General features: G+C 40.4%; 1 pseudogene; it reads right to left on the reverse strand.

The window, feature by feature from the left end:
• Positions 1–3,074: 3,074 nt before the first annotated feature.
• LOC149383857 (inactive leucine-rich repeat receptor-like serine/threonine-protein kinase At1g60630) lies at positions 3,075–6,807 on the reverse strand (annotated as a pseudogene).
• Between the last annotated feature and the right edge of the window lie 7,272 nt (positions 6,808–14,079).

The raw sequence follows: 14,079 nt of genomic DNA on the forward strand, positions 1-14,079 counted from the left end.
GATTTTGGGATTTTTAAATGATGATTCTGGATGATCCACTTCCAGAATTGGATAGAGCTCCCTCTTAGCTTTCCAACGCATGTTTATTTGTTGAAATCGGACATCGGAGCTAGGAGTTACGACCGTTTAAAAAACGGTGTGCAGCGAACCGGGAAGCGCGCGGCGCGCGGAAAAAAGCGCGCGCCGCGCGGACGAAAATTTCGCCGTTTTTGCCTCCAGAATCGTACGCGCGAACCGCGCGAAGCTGAAAAAATGATCTGCGTGCCGCGCAGACAAAAGTGCGCGCCGCGCGGTCTCGAAATCAGCTTTTTCCAATGTTGCGTTTCTGAGCGGATTTTGGCCATTGGATCAAAATGAAAGGTCCAGATGGCTCCGAAAATGACCTCATTCATCCTTAAAAACACAAATACAATCATACTAAGGCATGTTAGGGTTTGGGTATCTCATCTCATCTCATGTGAGAGAGAGCTTTTCTTTGTTCTTCATTTTTTCCTTAGAGTTTCTCTTGGTTTTGCTTTGGAGAAGAAGGAGATCGGAGTGCCATCTCACCGGAATTCGTCCAGCCACCACCACCATAGTTTTATCCTCTTCCTCTATCTCTTGAACTCCATTTATTTATGAAGATTATTTTGGTTTCATTGTTCTTGATTTATGTTTGCTTTGTTCTTTGTATCACCATGAACTAAGCATCCATAGGGCTATGGTGTAGCGAGTTCTTGACGGTTATGGATCCCTAAATAGATTGATTTTATTGTTGTTGCTCTTGTCATGTTGCTTAGTTCAATTCCATGTTTAATGCCTTGTATGAGATTAGCTACCTTATGCATGTTTTATGTTCAATTCTAATGCTTGAGAAAGATTAGATTGTTGTGCTTTTGTTTTGGATTACTAAAATACATTCCTAGGCTAGAGATAGCTAGACTGTTTTAGACTCGTGTGTGTACTCTTGTTGTGAATGCTTGTCGTGCTTTTTAGGAGTTGAGATCGAGAGATAAAACTCCGGCATTGAGTTTAGGTTGCTAGATGCTCGAGAGAGATTTAGTGATACGATTAGCGTGAGTACGAGTAGTAATATATGAACAACAATAATCGTGCGTAATTTCCGTGAATCCGAACCGTAGATTGAACTCGTGAAACCATAGTCCTCCGTCTTCATAATTGTAAAACCGTTCTTTAGTTTTGTTGTTTATTTTATTTACTTGCTAGATAATTTTGTGACAAACCTTCTATCATTATTTTTGGGTTCTCATTCAAACTTGTGAATCTTGAATCTTCAATTTAGCTAGTCCTCGTGGGATCGACTCGTTCTTACGATTTATTACTATTGCAACCACGTGCACTTGCGTGTGCGAGAAAATTCGCAACATTTGGGCACCGTGGTTTGGGAGAGAGATTGTCGAACCGACTTCGGTGACGAATCGCTGCGACTCTGCAGGCGAGGTAGACAGTAGCGGAGGATCTGGATGGAAATGGCACGGCGGGGACTTGCCGGAGAAAGTTCTTGACTCGGCGAAACTTGTCGCAGAAGAACCTTGATCGCATTGGCACGGCGTTAACCGCCGGAAAAACATTCTTGAAGACTTAACATGGCTGGACTCGCCGGAAAAAGAATTCTGGCAGGAAGATGAGCCAAGGCACGGGATCGAGGTTGCGGCTGGTGATGGAGTTGACCCTGAACGCAGCGTCGTCACTCTGTCTTGAACGCCACGAAGAGACATAAATGTCTCCATTGATCAATCGAGGGACCAAGGCTTTCCTGAGATAGTAAAGATCCGTCTGGACTTCGAGATCGGAACTCTGTCTCGCTCCTACACCGGATTGAGAGAATGGAACGTCGTCTCGTCTCTTTGCCCGATCAGAATAAGCTCTCCGTCGATGAGATACCAGATTCTGCCGTGGAAGCACGGGAAGGGAATCGGATTCTTCAATCGAGAAAAGAGAGGAACATATACCTTGAATCGGTATTAGGGATTGCAGTGTTGCAGATTCATCTTCCATCGAGGTTTCTTGAAGTGTCATTGAACAGACGTTGAAGAAGAAACAAATCTTGGAATTGGCGACGAATTGCAAAGAATCTTGCCGAGAATCGCTCTGAACAGTCCGACGCAGATCCGTCGATGAAGCCTCCTCCATCATTGAAGCGATGGAGAGAAGAATTTGGAATCGAAAAGAATATGAGATCAGAACTCTCAGCGGTGAAGGAAATTCGACCTACGTGAGTTTCCACTTGAGCTTGCTTCGGACATCTCCATTTCCGTCTGAGCCGCCATTGGAGTCCTCGAGAGAAGGAGATGTAGAGATCGATTCCGATTACAGGGAATCGTGGATGACGAAGAATCTTTCTAACCTAGAAAATCAAACGCTGAATGTCGCTCTGATATCATCTTAAAGGTGTGGGGTTCCATCTAAAACCAAGCTTGGTAATTAGAGGAGTAACCCACAAGTTTTATAAAGAGCTCATGATCGTAATACTCAGTTGATGTGGGACTCTTGATAGGAACCAAGTAGTTGTTCTCTATTAATTTACTGTGAGGCTTCTTTCAAAACTACAACAGCTAACATTTTTGTAGTGACATTTGGCATATTTCTAACAAGTCGTATCAGATCTTATTTTTATGCACCGATGTACGCGTTTTCTAATTTTTGTTCTGATATATATACTTTTTGATAATCTCTGTATGATTCACATAATACTTGATTCATACGTTTTTTTTTTTTTTTTTTTTTTTTTTTTTTTTTTTTTTTTTATTTTATTTATTGATCGTATTCTTGAATTCGATCGTGTTTATCCATAAAACAAAATTACTATTGTTGTTGTATATATGTATACTTAAACTTTTTATATGAAATTCTAAGATTTTGTTTTCTCGGGATAAAATGCTTGTTATATTTGCTATTAATTTAATTATATATTAATAGATATATTTTTCAACCATAAAAGAAACACTACATACACACATAAAAGATTTGTATTTATATCCTTATTTTTAATTGCATGAAATTAAATAAAAAAATATAGATCATAATGAACACACTAGTCTGATGAAAAAAAAAAAAAAAATTAAACAAAGTTATTAATGACTGTGGCGTTGGACGAGCATGTCGATGTTGACGGTGGCGTTGATGCCGAGCCACCACTCGGTTTCGGAGGTGACATCTGTGATGCCACGAAGGACAGAGAAAACGAGCGAGAGCAAGTGGGAAGCTGGCACGTGAAGCTCCGTCAGAATCTGACCCACCATATATTCGTTCTCAGCCTCGTTCCAATCCCACGTCAGCGCTTCCACCGGCGTGACGAGGGTTCGCCGGAAAGCGGCGGAGTCGGAATCGGAGCCGCTCACGAATGAGAAATTGGCGTTGAAGCTGATGATTGCTTTTCCCTTTTCTGTCTCCGGTACTCCTTCGCTGGCCGCTACTGTGCAGATAGGCTCGCCTATGATTCTCATGACACCGTGATTGTACTCCATCGAAAGAGAGAGAGAGAGAGAGAGAGAGAGAGAGAGAGAGAGAATTGGATTAGTTTGTGTTGTTCGTGAGCGCAAGAGATTATTTGTTTGTGTTTGTGGTGAATGAAGCAACTACAGATCATATTTATAAGGTTTGGTTGGTGTTTAATTTACAGAGTGAAGTTCGAATTTCTAATTTATTTGGTATGGTTTCCCAAAAGGATTAGTTAATTAAAAGGGAAACGACGAGTGGGCTTCTTTCTCTAAATATAAAGGGAAACTAAACCTTGTAACTTGGCGCCAAGTTACATACATAGCAAATCTAAATAAATATGATTAATTCCTTTTTTACCCCTGGACTCGTACCTCGATTTCATTTCACCCCTAGACTTGAGATTGTTGTAGAACTAATCTCAGAACTTAAACACGTGTTACAATTTGCCATTTCCGTCAGTATTTAGACGTTAAATTTAACTTTTTGATGACGTGGTAATATTTTAAATGATATAAGAGTATTTTTTATTATTCTAATTATTTTTAATATTTAAATATTATTATCATATTAAATAATTAAATATTTCTATTCCTCACTCCTCTCTCTCTTTCTTTTCTTCTTCTTCTCCTTCTTTTCTTCTCTGCATTTTTTTCTTTTCTTCTCTGCATTTTTTTTCTTTTCTTCAATAAGGCGCCGGAGGAAAAACATCAGGACTAGTAATGCGACGAGGATCGCCGCGCCTCCCAGGGTTCCTGCGAGGATCCAAGCCAGTTTCTCACGGTTTCGCGGCTTCCTCGCCGGAGTCGGCTCGCCGTCGGGGCTCTCAGATGGCGTGAGGCTCCGACAAGGGACTCCGATGAGCTCGCCGCAGAGATCCGGATTCCCGGCGAAGGAGGACGCATTGAACCGAACCACGGCGGCGCTCGCAGGGATCTCGCCGGAGAGCAGGTGTCCAGAGAGGTTCAGAGACCTGAGACTCGTCTGGTTAAGCGGAGGAATCTCGCCGGAGAGCCTGTTTCCGTAGAGACCATGACGTATAGTCGGCGGAGCTTGAGCAGCGAAGGCGGAATCTCGCCGGAGATCTCGTTCTCCGCTAGGATGACAACCTTTAGGCGGTGAATGATACAGGGCAAACTGGGCTATAGTTTCAAGAATGTTGAGATCACCGAAATGAACAAAAGAGTAGTGTTTTCTGAGTGGAATCGACCTAGTAAACAAGACCCACAATGTGGGGTCTCGGGATTTAAGCCGAATTCTGACGTTGAGGCTTTCAAAATGACGTTTTGTGTTCTTCTCGATTAATTTAATTATAGATTTTATTATTGTGTTTAAGTAGATTTAATTTATGCATTAATATTCAGTTTTGGATTATGAAAAGTCTCTTGATGAATCTATAAATCATGAGCACCTATTTTGTAATGGATGTATTATGAATCAACATTTCTGAAAACACTTTTGTGAGAAAATACTCTCTAATTTCTTAGGTTCTAAATCGTTGAACTTATCAAGGCAAATAACTTTGTGGCGTTCTTCGAGTTCTAGACTTATCAATAGTTTCATTCCATAGACTATTGTGACGTCTTTCATTCCCCCCCCAATCTTATCAATAGTTCAAATTACAAACTATTGTGGTGATTATCACTCCACCCAAAACACCAAACCGACACTTCCTTTTAACCTATCCAAAAACCACCAAAAATTCCCTACAACAACAAAACCGCAAACCTTCATCCAAATTGAAGAAAAGACTTATTGAGGCAACCCACGTAGTTCCGCAACGATTTGAGCTTCGTTCATCGCAAAGGCAGCGAGGTTCACATCATTTGGTATCAGAGCCGAAGACGATCGTGAATCATGCAACTTTTTGCTGGGTTCGTTGAAGACTACCCCATGTCATACGTGTTCAATGACGACGTTGAAGATGAAGAACATTTTTTTGAGCCATTGGGTGATCCAATATACGACGAGGAACTCAATGACGAGGAATTCAACGACGAATCGATTTTCCAAAAATATAACATCAAAGAGCCAATATTTGACTATCCGATCTTCGAAGAGCTAATCTTTGACAAAGACGAGGAAGACACGAAGATATCTCTTTCTCCTATTATCAATCAATCCGATGGAGGTGATACAATTTTCGTTGACGTGTCTTATTTATTTGAGGTTGAATTGAGTATTTTGGAGTTCATCAAGATTGTCATTCTTCATTCGGACCACCTAAGAATGCATCAAATTCGAGGACGAATTCTGTCAAACACGGGGAGAATGATACAGGGCAAACTGGGTTATAGTTTCAAGAATGTTGAGATCACCGAAATGAACAAAAGAGTAGTGTTTTCTGAGTGGAATCGACCTAGTAAACAAGACCCACAATGTGGGGTCTCGGGATTTAAGCCGAATTCTGACGTTGAGGCTTTCAAAATGACGTTTTGTGTTCTTCTCGATTAATTTAATTATAGCTTTTATTATTGTGTTTAAGTAGATTTAATTTATGCATTAATATTCAGTTTTGGATTATGAAAAGTCTCTTGATGAATCTATAAATCATGAGCACCTATTTTGTAATGGATAGATTATGAATCAACATTTCTGAAAACACTTTTGTGAGAAAATACTCTCTAATTTCTTAGGTTCTAAATCGTTGAACTTATCAAGGCAAATAACTTTGTGGCGTTCTTCGAGTTCTAGACTTATCAATAGTTTCATTCCATAGACTATTGTGGCGTCTTTCATTCCCCCCTCAATCTTATCAATAGTTCAAATTACAAACTATTGTGGTGATTATCACTCCACCCAAAACACCAAACCGACACTTCCTTTTAACCTATCCAAAAACCACCAAAAATTCCCTACAACAACAAAACCGCAAACCTTCATCCAAATTGAAGCAAAGACTTATTGAGGCAACCCACGTAGTTCCGCAACGATTTGAGCTTCGTTCATCGCAAAGGCAGCGAGGTTCACATCAGTGAAGCTCGGAGATCGAGCCAGAAAACTCGCCGGAGAAATCATTCTCGTTGAGGAAGAGATACTTTAGGTTGACGAGGCCGGAGAGGTCGGGGATTCGGCCGGAAATCGAGTTTCCCTTGAGGCTCAAAACTCGGAGCTGGTCAAGGTCAGTCAATGCTTCGCCGTCGAGAACTCCGGTGAGATTAAATGTTCCAGAACCAGCTTCGTAACCCTACCGCCCTTGCAAGCCCTAACTCCCTCCCACTCGCAGAGTCGCCCACTCTCCTCAACGCGCCACCGCAGGGAATCGCCGGGATCGAGAACAGATTTCAGCCTCAAGAGAGTCTCAGCGTCGCCGGAGATAACTCCACTCAGCGCCGATAACAGCAAAACGACGGCGACGATCAACGCCATCAATGGCAAGCCGGTAATTAAGATGCCTCACCGCGAGAACTCGAATGTTTTAAACCCATATTTAATATATCTTGAAAAGGAAAACGAAAGCTCGTATTTATACATTCACCAGCGTAAAATGCACAGAAGAAAAGAAGAAGAAGAAGAAAGGAAAGAGAGAGAGGAGAGGGGGATAGAAATATTTAATTATTTAATATGATAATAATATTTAAATATTAAAAATAATTAGAATAATAGAAAATATTATTATATCATTTAAAATATTGCCACGTCATCAAAAAGTTAAATTTAACGTCCAAATACTGACGGAAGTGGCAAGTCGTAACACGTGTTTAAGTTCTGAGATTAGTTCTGCAACATTTCCGAGTCCAGGGGGTGAAATGAAATCGAGGTACGAGTCCAAGGGGTAAAAAAGGAATTAATTCAAATAAATATTAAAAAAGCGTCTAAATATATAAACGGGAGTTGACAAAAATATGGTTTTAGTGTCGATATTCACAGTCAAACTTTCTCCCCCCTCTCTCTCTCTCTCTCCATTTATTTAATATTTGATCCCACGATTTATTTAATATTTTATGGGGCATAAATGTGCCCTTTTTTATGTTTCAAAAAATTAAATGGTTTATTTACATCTTTATATCAAAATTATAAATAATTATGCTACATTAAACTAAATAATTATAATATGACCAACGTTTTAATCTTTTAAGAGAAATAGTCGCTTTATAGTGATGTGATACTTGTTTAAAACTATCCAAGGATTAAAATTTCGGGGGAACCGGTCCGGTTCCCCCTTTTTTGAGCTCTCCGGCACCGGAATCACCAAAATCGGAAGTTTTCGGGGGTTCCGGGGGAACCGGACCGGGATCCGGGTAGGAACCCGGTTCCCACTTCCCGATCCGGTCCAATTAAAAAAAAAACAAAACCGGGTATAAATACCCGGTTTACCTAAAAAAATCAGCATTTGGGACGGAAAGAAGGAGACCAAAACCCGCCGCGACCCAGACCAGATTTGCCATCTTCCCGACCGGATCCCGCCGTCTCGCCCAGTTCCCGACGCGCCGAAGGCCAAATCTTCCCAGATCCCGCCGGTAATCCCTTTCCCGGTCCACTTCCCGGCCAAATTTTATTTTTTTGATGATTTTGAGTTTAAAACTTGAAATTTCTTGATAATTTTTGAAGATTAAGTATAAATTGATAGTTGTGATCATTGATGTAGTGTTGATTTAATTTTGTGTTGATGTTCGTAATTTTTTTGGATTTAATCCGAATTATTTGGTAATTTTGTGATTAATTAGTTATGATTAAGGTTATGATGAACTTGTTTATTGATTTATGAAGAAATTCTGTGACTTGTTTTTAATTTTAGAGTTTTTGTTCATGATTCTAATTTTTTTTTATTTAATCCGAATTATTTGGTAATTTTTTGATTAGTTATTGATAATTAAGGTTATGATGAACATGTTTATTGATTTATGAAGAAATTTTGTGACTTGTTTTTAATTTTAGAGTTTGTGTTGATGTTTGTAATTTATTTGTATTTAATCCGAATTATATAGTAATTTTGTGATTAGTTAGTGATGATTAAGGTTATGTTAACTTGTTTATTGATTTATGAAGAAATTGTTATGACTTGTTTTTAATTTGTTAATTTGTAGATTACGACTTGCAAGAATGTCGGTCCCCCGACCCAGCTAGGAAGTATTGCACACTCATTCTCGGAAAAAGTAGCGGCCACCAGTGCATATTTTGCGAGCAGTACATTATGGGAGGTGGCTGCATCACGAGAGTGAAAAACCACCTAGCCCATGTAGACCCAACGAGGAGTGTCAAATTATGTGAGAAAGTCCCTCCTGAAGTGAAACCAGAGATGCAAGATTTACTTCAAGGCAATGTCGTAAAAAAGAAGAACAAACAGTCGTTGGAATCTACGCTTCGCAAGACATTGACTAAAAATGTTGGCGTGGAAGAATCAAATGAAGAAGACTACGAAGCGCAATTACGAGCAGTTATGAAGAGGTCAAGACAAGAGGCAGCGCAGACGGAATGGGAGGCTCGGATGATGTCGGGGCCCGACAGTGGTTCTACGGCAAAATCTCTACCAGCTGCTCCGTCATTATATAAGTCAGCGAGTGCGAAGCAAACAAAAATTGATGAGATCGTGGATCCGAAGAAGAGAACGTGGCTCGGAAGACACATAACAAAATTCTTTGTTCATCAACATGTGCCGGCGAGTAAGGCCGCCTTGCATGAGTTCAAAAACATGATATCGTCCGCTCAAGACCTAGGTAATCCTCAATTCGTGATAAGTAATTTTATTTTCATATTGTCGAATCGCATGTGTTCTTGAAACGTTAACATGATGTATATTGGCATATTGCAGGTCCAGGCGTTCCTATACCAACTCCGTATGAAATTCATAACAAGTACCTCGATATGGAGGTTGCAGACGCGTAGAACTACCTTGAAGAACAAAAGAAGCGGTGGGTAAAATACGGCTGCACCATACTCACTGATGGTTGGACGGGGTCGACCAGACTGAGCATCATAAACATTATGGTTTATTGTGCTGGTGCAACAATGTTCTTAAAGTTCGTTGATGCATCAAAGCATACGAAAACAGGGGAGTACATCTACGGAATATTGAGGTCAGCGCTCAAAGAAATCGGAAAACAGAATGTCGTCCAAGTTGTGACCGACAACGGTTCGAACTACAAGAGTGCCGGGTTGAAATTACAACGCAAGTACCATGTGTACTGGACACCTTGCGCCGCACATTGTCTAGATCTGATGTTTGAAGATATTGGAAGAGAGATAGTGTTAAGCAAACTATCAAAGTTGCGAGGGATACGACTAAGTTCATCTACAACCATGGCACTGTGTTGTCCAAGTTACGGGAGACATCCCCAAGTGAAATCATCTGTCCCGGCGCAACAAGATTTGCCACGAACTATCTAGCTCTCAGAAGTCTCCGAGAGAAGAGAGTTGCGTTGAGGACGATGTTCAGTAGTCAATGGTGGGATGATTCCACATTGAGTGCAAGTCCTACAGGTACATCCATATCCGAGACATGTTTAAATCCCAGATTCTGGCATTCGGTGGACGAAGTGTGTGCCATATTCGAGCCGATGTACACCACTCTTCGATTAGTGGACACTGAGGTGCATCTCACGATGGGATTACTATACTACGTCTTCCACGAGATGAAAAAGAAGTTGGAAGCGATGAGTGGGAAGAAATGGGTTGTCGACATCGTGAACCACAGATGGAGTACTCAAATGGAATATCCACTACACATTGCAGCTTTCTTCCTAAATCCAAAGTTGCTGTTTAACCCCGATATAACCATGAACAATACTCACATGGCCGCTGTCACAAAGGTTTTCGACTTCTTGCATCCGGATCTTGATGGGTCAACTCTTGGGAGAGAGGTATAAAACTATAAATTGTTACAAGCTATATCACATTCAGAATATATGAGTCTTATTTGATTTTCTAATTACAGTTAATCGCATTTTGAGACGCTCGAGGGGACTTCTCACAAGGAAGTGTTGTTTCGACACGAGGCACCCTTTGTGCAAGTAAGCTTGTGAGATGAATTGTATGCATTAACTATGTCATGGAATGGTAAGAAATTACATGATATGATTTATATCACATGATTGCAGGTGAGTGGTGGAAGCTTTACGAAAATTGGACCCCGACTTTACAGACGTTGGCCATTCGAATTTTGTCACAAACTTCATCCGCCTCCGCTTGTGAGAGGAATTGGAGTACATTTGCCCTCGTCCACACAAAACAAAGGAACCGTCTAGCGTACAGCAGACTCGAGAAGCTTGTTTTCTGCTCATACAACATGAAGTTGCAGCTCCGTGAAGCAACTCGGATTCACGACAACAACCTCAACCCGATGGATCCTTTGGATATCATCGAACGAGCTTTCGAACGCTCGGGGAATGACAATGAGGGAGATGACGAAATGCTCCGCTGGATTGACGAAGTTCACATGGACGACGTCAACCAGAACCCGAATCCGGCAGTAGCTGAAGCGGCTCGGGAGCATGGAGTCGTACTTTGTACGTTTTTTTGTATATTTCTTTTCTGAATTCCCCTCGGTAAATACGGTATTTGACGGTATTCCTCTACGGTAACGGTAAGTTCAACGGTACCGGTTCTCTTTTTTTTCCCGCTTCCCCCGGTATTCCTTTACGGTACGGGGGGTTACCAGTAAATTCGAAAGGTCGGAACGGTAACGGTAATGGTATTTCGATCCTTGAAACTATCTATAATTCTAATTTAGTCGCTTTATACAAATAATCTTATAATATTTTTATGCACTTCTTGGGATATTCCATGCTAAATTTAGTTGTGCTTTACTATTGTGTTTTGTCTTTTGCTTACTTGATTTAACTTATTGAATTTAGTTGTACAAAAAAAAATTGAGATTCGTTAATAAGTAACCTCTACATTGGATGGACATTTAAATAATAGGCAAATTATCATCTACATTGGAAGGACATTGTTAATCAGAGTTACCAAAAATCATTTTCTTCAAATTCACATTTGATTCACCACACCCCCGAGTCTCCACTTTCCTCCAGTCGAAACCCTAGCCTGAGCCTTACGTGATCGCCGAAACTTCATGAATCGCACGGTCAAGCTCGTACAGAGAGTTCGCTTCTGACGGCCTAGCTCCCCGAGTCACGATCTTCTGCTTCAAAATTCTAGCGCTCGAGTCTGTCTTCTTAGACGCGCTCTGGAATAGTAGAAAGTCCATCAGCATCCACTTCTTCGACGAAGAGCGTGATCTCTTTGCAGATCCGACGGCGATAGCAACCTTGCCGTACGTCCTCTACCCTACCGCGTTAGAGGCAGATCCAGCGTCGATGACCGCCCACGCTCGATTGCTTCTAGCGGCCTCACCACGCCTCTATGGAAGAGCTCGTTGGCGGAGAAGGACGTCTTCGCTGACTCAAAAGCAAACTCGTTGTTTGCTTGGAGTTACGAAAAAAAAAATGGAGAAAACAAGAAGGGACTTGAGAATCGTTTGATTTTCTTTTTGGCTAGGGACTTCATAAGAATATTGAAATAATACGTGATTAAATTGGCTATTGGATTATATAAACTAATAGTTGGAGTACAAATTTTAAAGAAGGGGCCTAATTTAGAATAGAAGCCTATCCGCCCAATAAAAAATTAGGAAAATTAATATCCAACATATCTCCCACACCTGTTTATAATTTTTGCCCTCTAAAATCCCATTCTCTAACATTTTTCTCATTTGTGCATGACCATTTTAAGTTTTAACGCACATGATTTCATTGTTAAGTTCAGCTTTGCATTTAAATAATAGGAATGAATAAGGGGTCTTGAAAAAAAGGTACATACTTCAAAGAAGAAGAAAAACTCAGTATCCAAAATTCAAATGGCGAAGACTAACTGATTTATACAAATAAGAATTCTTCTATATGTATGTGAATGCCTGGTCTATGATACGATTACAAATATAAGAAGAAGGAAAAGAAAAATCAACTAAAAGAATAATTGAGTATACATTTATATGATTCCGTAAAAAAGATTTAGTACTACATAGAGAACAAAAAAAAAATGATTTCTTAAAAATATATTGTAACTAATTAGTATTAGCGGCAGGCATTTCAAAACGACAGATGGGACAAAACTTGCTATTGTGGAGCCACTTGACGATGCAATCGCCGTGAAAAAGGTGCGAGCACGGCATCCGAACCGCCTCCGAACCCGCCGGAATCTCATCCAAACAAACCGGACAATCCACGGACGACGGCGACGACGTCCTCGAATCCACCACCACTCTCTCCAGACTCTCAATCGACTCTTCGCTCGCCGGAACGAAACCGATCAGTCTCTCCTCTGTCGCCTCGCCGCCGGGGATTCTGTCGACCGGGAGGACCACCTCGACTTCCATGCGCAGCACCGCGGGGCCCGGCCGCGGGCGGTGGTCGGCCATGTGGCGGGCGGCGGCGACTATCTCGCCGGCGAGGGAGGGCAGGAGCTCCGGCGCCGGGAAAATCCCGGCGATGGAGGGTTCGGTCAGGCCGGCGAGTGGGACCAAGCACGAGAGGTGCGCGTGGGCCCCGCGTCCGTTTGGGACGGTGAAGATGATGAGCGAGCTGATGGAGATATAGACATTTTCTTCGTCGCCGGAGGGCAACGGAGATTCGGCGCAGAAGTCCATGAGCCTCACTTCCAACTCTGGCTCGCCCAAAAGTCGGATCAGGGAGTTCATGATGTATAGGTACATATTTTTTTATAATATGATATTATATCAGTCTTACTGATAGTGTAATATATAGTGATTATTGTGGGTATTGGGGGAACTTATTTATAAAGATTTTTTTTACGATTTTTTAATGTCGGAGTTGGATTATGATTTACTAAATTTTGTAGCTATATCTAGTCCTACTCGGATTTTTTTATTTTTTTTTATTTTCTTTATTTGAGCTGAAGTCCTACTCGAATATATAGCTGTACGAGGGTGATAATTAGCCATGCACGTAGGCAGGCTTTGGAACTTGGGCAATTAGTTAGTGGGAATAATGGTTGACCTCATGGTAAAAGACTTGGAGATCAAGTCTTGAATCCTATGTATTTGGTATAAGCCCATATATAAATAACTGAAACTACCCAGCGCTACTACATTTTAAAAACCTTTTCTTATTCCGACGATACCTTTTTTTACAAAAACAAATTCTCTAAATGATTGACTCAACGGATTAATTATGATTTAGTGTTGCAAAAGCAAAAAGAGATTTTAGTTAATTTAATTTATTTTAATCTGATGGATTATTTTCTTAATAAAATAAAACTTTAGTTAAAATCTTAAAAAAAAAAAAAAACTAGGTCATTGGTTAGTTGCAACATGCAAATTCTTCAAATTCAAATTTGTTTCACGATTAATATCCTTATTTGTTGATATAAGGGAATAAAAGATTATCACTCTAAAAAATTTGAGACAAATAATGTATTTTTACAAAATTAAATGAGTGAAAGTAAAAATATGGTGTAAATATGAAACCCTTAAAACATCAAATAAAATTAAAAAAATTCTAATTAATTAAGCCACAAAAAAATTGTGATTATTGCTAAATAGTCAACCTTTCGTTAATTATAAGTAAATAACTATTCGGATGATGTGTCATTCTATGGACAATTTGAACATTTCATATCCAGTTGTGTATTAAGAAATTTTGGTATTTACATAAATATGCCATGTTAATAAAAAAGTCATGGCTA

The sequence above is a fragment of the Urtica dioica genome, chromosome 10 (assembly GCF_054948205.1).
Source record: "Urtica dioica subsp. dioica isolate 48M chromosome 10, U.dioica_male_clone48M_v1_H2, whole genome shotgun sequence".
Taxonomy (NCBI): Eukaryota; Viridiplantae; Streptophyta; class Magnoliopsida; order Rosales; family Urticaceae; genus Urtica; species Urtica dioica.